This window comes from Heliangelus exortis, chromosome 5, assembly GCF_036169615.1.
Source record: "Heliangelus exortis chromosome 5, bHelExo1.hap1, whole genome shotgun sequence".
Lineage (NCBI taxonomy): Eukaryota > Metazoa > Chordata > Aves > Apodiformes > Trochilidae > Heliangelus > Heliangelus exortis.
In genome coordinates this window covers 27,816,710-27,822,157 of record NC_092426.1, presented here as the reverse complement: position 1 = coordinate 27,822,157, position 5,448 = coordinate 27,816,710, and the positions used below count along the sequence as shown (strand labels likewise).

Genomic DNA, 5,448 nt, shown 5'->3' with positions numbered 1-5,448 from the left:
TCAAAATGTATATTATGCTTTAAAAGATATACTTCAGGAATGCAAAATATACAGCAAGGGCAAACAATTATCTTTTCCAGAGTTTAAATGAGATTGCCTGGTTTTATATGTTGAAAACTTACCAGTAGCTTTCAGATGGTTTATTATTACACAAAGTAATCTAACTCAACTAAAATAGTTCACTTGAGAAAAAAAGGGGAAAAAAAATTGCGGTTATAAACTTTATAGAGGTTTCTCTTGTCTGCCTTATCTTATCTGGAAGATAGGGGTATGATCTCAGACAGCTACCTACCAGGAGAATTAACTGCCTCACAGATTGAAACTGCTTTATCTAAGTGCCAAGTTTACCATTGCCAGAGGTGGAGCACCTCTAGCAATATCCCGGTGCCAAACAAGTCCTAGAACTGTGGGTCTCAAGAAAAGTATCTTCCCGCCTTATTCTGTCCCTTCTTTCGGGAAGACAAGGGTAAAGATCTCTCCAGCTACTATGTTTCTCTTGTGGCCTGTCTTTCCTCAGAGAACAGAGAACCCCTCCAGCCAGCTCAGCTGTCTCTGCTGGGCTTTGGGAAGGTGGACTGAAGAGGCAGAAAGAGGCAGAGCCAGCACCTTGTGCAGCATAAGCCCTGTGGGGGGACCAGGGGGTGCCTGATGCTTCAGCGCTGAACAGGCTGCATTGGAACCTGCAGGGCTGCGATGCTGCCGCACCTGAGCACCGAGTTTCATCTTTGATCCTTTTCCCTGACCTTCAGAACCAGCAAACAAGTCCAGGGCCCCAAAGCACACTGACAGCAGGTGCTCTTGGTGCCGGTGGGACCTTATCTGGGGGGCAGCCCCAACCACAGAGCAGGGTGGAAGAAATTAAAGGCTTTGAATCCAGGTAATACTGTCTGATTTATTGTTTATGGGCACTGAACAAATATTGGGTAGCTAGGGAAAATTTGCTATCCCCAAAAGAGGAAAAAGACCGGAGATTGCACGTTTTGCAGAGGATTTATAGGCTGTTACAAAACCTGCGTTTCCAAAAAGAGCAGGGATTGATTAACCGCCCCGTCAGCTCCAGGATTTTTTCACTCTTGCCCTGGCAGACGCAGCAGTGAGGTGCCTCGGTTAGTAAGAAGTTGGAGCAGCTAGAGAGGTGGAAACGAGGAAAGGGATGGTTGTAGAAGAGCGGGTTCCTGGCGGGGGAAGCCAGCGTTGCTCTCAGCCGGGCGCAGGGCCCCACGTCCCAGAGCAGCCTCGGTCCGGAGGCACCATGGCAGCCGGCGCTCCATCCGGGCGGGACAAACAGAGCTGACACGCAGCTCGCTTCAGAGCCTTTGCTGGCCACCTTGGCTGCGCCAGGAGTCATTTATTTTCTTGCCCGTTGCTAGCACGGGTCGCCCTGTTGCACACAGTCCCTCTGGCAATAAAATACATAGATGGAATGTGGGAAATGAGGCAATTCAAGGAAGACCAAGAGACGGAAATAGGGGAGAGTTACCTTGGTATCGAGCAGTATTCTGTTTGAAATCCTTGACACACACGGAAGAATTGCATCTTTCTTTAAATTCTCTTCTCCCCTGCCTTTCCCTGTCCCCCTCGCTGAAGTGACCCAGATGTAAGGGATGTATACAGTGTATGCAATACGTGCATGTGAACGGGCTATATTACCACTACGGTGAAATCCCGGAGCAGGGTGTATATCCCTGGCCCTGGCGGCATGCCGCCCCCCTCACCCCCTCACCACCCGTCCCACCTGGCATTGGGGGCTGGACAGGAGGCAGCCAAAGTGCTGCTAACAAATTAGAAAAGTTAACAATCCTCAAAAGGGAAAAAGACGGTACAGGAGGGGTTAAAACAGCCCGGAGCCCTGCGCTGAGCAGGGGAGGCGATATCCAGCAATCCAGGCGGGGAGGGAGGCACGGGAAGCCCGCAGAACCGGAGGAGAACAGGGATACCGGGGCCGGACCCTCGACAGATCCGCCCGGATTCCTGCCCTCGTGGCTGCTTGGCTTTTTGATTGTCCTTTATCCCTTTATTTGAAGGGCGGGAGAGGGGGGCGAATTATTTTTTTTATAAAGGGGGCAGACAAGTAAATGATTATTTTGCTTTTTGCTTGACTTGAGGTCTAGATACTAATCTATTTAGCCCTTTCGTTGGTTTGAATTAATGTCAGGAGGAAGAAACGCACCCGGGAAAATTAGACAGGAGAGGGATAGCCTTTTGCTAAAAGCCTACTTTCGTTACTTTAATTTATTTGTGCTTATTTTTCCCACGTCGGTCCTCCGATTATGAGGAAATATACCAAGTGTGAAATAAACGCTTCGACAAAGCAAATGACTATTATTACTTCTACCCGTCCATAAATATGGTATAAAAATAATAACTGATCACGGTACTTTTCATTTCCCTGCTTCCACTTACCGAAGGACACCGTGCAACGAAAACCGCCAACAGCGGGAAAGAATCGAAGCGCTCTTTGGAAGCAAGGGTAGCCCTGCTCCCAGGCGATGGTCCTGCTGGAGAGAGGTGATGAGAGACCTCTTCCCCAGGGAAAAGCTCAGAGCTGCTGAGAAATGTGTTAACGCAGAAGCACTTTTTTTTTCTGTTTTGTTTTGGGTTTATAAATAAATAATTAAACAAATAAATAAAGGATGGCTGGGGAGATGCTCCACAGGCTGACAGCGAGGTTTGAGCCTTCGAGCCTAGGGGCACCGGGGCGGTTCTCCTGGCCTCCAGGACCCCATTTTTTCCTCAAAACCCAGGGCTGGGGCGTTACTTGGCAAGGTAGAGCGCGGGGAGGCTGTGGAAGTGGGGACCCGAGGACTGACTTTAGGTGGCAGCCGAAGCGCTGGGTCTGGGCCGGCCGGTCCCTGCCATTACCGCCACGTGGCGGGACGCTCCCGCATCTGCGGAGCCGGGCCGGGCGGGGGAGGCTCTCCGAGGCCACGGGGCCGCTTCTCGGGCAGGACGTTCCCCCCGCGGGGGTAGAGCTCGGGTCGGCCTGCCAGGGCTGCGGGGCCTCCGGACAGGGCCAGCAAGGCGTGCCCGCCCTCGCCAAAATCTGGGCAGCTAAGGGAGATCCATGGGAACGCGCCAACGTCTTGCCCTGGGGACACCTGCGGTGGCCCTCACTGTGTTTTAGCCTCCTCAGCTCCAAAGGAGTCGAGGGCAAGGATCTGCTTCGTAATAGCCCCGGTAAAGTCAAACATACTACTGGCAGGTTCCTAACAACCCTTCAGAGAGCAAAGCTGACGTGGCGGCTTGACTGTGACGTCCAGCGGGCACCTTTCCCCTTGCAAGGGTCCGGTATTCCCACGGCGGGTACAGCGCTAGATTGCTGAAGAGAGGGTTATTATATGGGGAATTAGGCAGGCAAGCTTACCTACTACTGCGGGAATCAGGAAAACACGAGGAACGGGAAAAAATAAATACATAAATAAATATTATATGTATATTTTATTTTAATTACAGGTCTGAAGTTTTCCTTAGTTTGTCTGCCAAGGTTTCCAAGCAGAAGGGAGAAGGATCCTTTGACTTTTTGCTAAAGGAATCTCTATGCATTCCCGACAGGAACAAGGTCTTTATGTCACCAAGCACCTCTCTCTTTCAAGTATGTTCGCATTAGGTATGATGAACATAATAGTAACAGCAACCCTGAGAATTATGAGACAGGAGCACGTTTGACACTGTTTGAGAAATTCAAGTAACAGCTGCATCGGCTTTGTCTCTGTTTCAGTCACATTTATTTCCCCTATCTAGGCAGACAGCCTGAGTGAAGCATGACAATGAGTTTTGTAAATAGCAAATGGAAGGGTTTGCTGGGTTGCTGTATTTGTGGGCTTTTTTTTTTCTTCTTCCCCTCCCTGTTTGATTTTACTCGCAATCCAAATAACCTTCCTCAGTGAATGTTTCAAACAACAGAATGTGAGCGGGAGGGGACGAGGGGAGCTCGTAATTGCAGGTTCCCTTTGGAGCTGGAATTAAAACGCTGGCGGCGTGCGTTGCAAAGGAAAGGTGCAGAGGCAGCCTGCGCTCTGACTGCAGGACGGCTGTGTTGTTGCTGCCATAGCGTTTATTTACAGCCAAGCACTTGAGAGCAAACGCCGCTTCAAGAAAAGTTGTGGGCCCAACTCTCTATGGCCGAGGACCCAGCTTCCCCCTTTCAGGAGAGGGATCCCTGGTGGGAGAGACACCCAGGAGCTGATCCCTGCTGCCTTCGCAGGGACTTAAGCAGCCCGGCTCCGCAGCAGAACAGGCAGCGCCCCGGGAGCGGTGCTGCCTCTGGGCAATTTCGCACCTTCCCTGTTGAGCTCTGCGCGTCCTGAAGTGAAGAGGCTTTGGGGCTGGGTTGTCAGCTGGCGAAGATTTGGAAAGATCTTAGTAGAGCAAGGGTAGAACAAAGAGGTAAACAATAAAGCAGCTAGTTTCGATCGATTATTCCTGTCAGGTTCAAGTGTCCTGTGCTTGGAACTGCACATAGACGCGTGCCCAAGCAAAGGAACTGAGGATGGAGAGAAATTAACCCTGTTTTTTTCGTGCGCCAGAGTCCTCTCCCTTATTCAGGTCAGGTCGCCACTCCTACGGACCTGTCCTGGTTTTGCTGGTGAGAAATCTATTCCTTCCTTTTCTTTTGTCGGCTCTTACTCTCACACTCCCCCTTCTATTGTCTCAGAAAGAATGAAAAAAAAAAAAAAAAAAAAAAAAAAAAAAGAAGGAAGAAAGAAAGAAAGAAAGAAGCTTGTTCTGCACAGATGAGTTAAAATGCATTTGCAAAAGCGTCTGCAGCTCTTCAAAACTTTCCCTGCTTTCTTATCAAAGCCACCTTCCCGGTGGGAGAGTCGAGGGAGCTTGTTTGTTTGTTTTGGGTTGGCTGGAAACTCTCAGTCTGTCGCTTGTTTATTGCCTAGCGTGCTCGGCTCCTCACGGCCGACTTCCCTAGGCGATGCTGTGGTCCTGGCAGCTGGATCCAAGCCGCTGAACACTTCACCTGATGCACAAATAACCCTCAAAGTTTCCCGCAGCGACTATTGTGCTTTGCTAAGTTTGGCTGAACATACCAGTAACTATTTTCCTTGAACTCTTTTTAGCCTCCGCAGCTTCACTGAAAGCCTTTTCTTGTGGCTGCCATTGCAGCCCCTATTCATGAGAGAGGGAAGGAGACGGATGCCGGAATCCTTAACTTTCCCTGGGAGGGCAGGAAGGAGGAAAGAAGGGAAAACGTTGTTGCTTCGGGAAGGCCCTCACGATAAAGGCAAAGCACGTTCCTGCTCTCCACGAGGCAAAGAACGAAACTGTAATAATATAATCACAAACATGTGTTTTGATTTCCATTAAGTCGATCGACCAGACAAGGTCTGCCCGGAGGAAAAGATGACTTGAGCTGTGTTGAGAGCTGACAGTAAGATTTAAATAGCAAGGGCCCCTTTCTCCAGCGGTGTCCCAACAATATTGCTTTTTATTTTGCTC

At 49.8% G+C, this 5,448-nt stretch overlaps 1 long non-coding RNA gene across 1 annotated transcript; it reads right to left on the bottom strand.

Annotated features, from left to right (window-relative positions):
* Window positions 1-873: 873 nt before the first annotated feature.
* On the bottom strand, window positions 874-3,229 carry LOC139796708 (uncharacterized). Its single transcript, XR_011726110.1, has 2 exons — window positions 2,404-3,229; window positions 874-1,127 (listed from the first exon to the last, which is right to left on the bottom strand). It is a non-coding gene; the product is annotated as an uncharacterized lncRNA (long non-coding RNA).
* Between the last annotated feature and the right edge of the window lie 2,219 nt (window positions 3,230-5,448).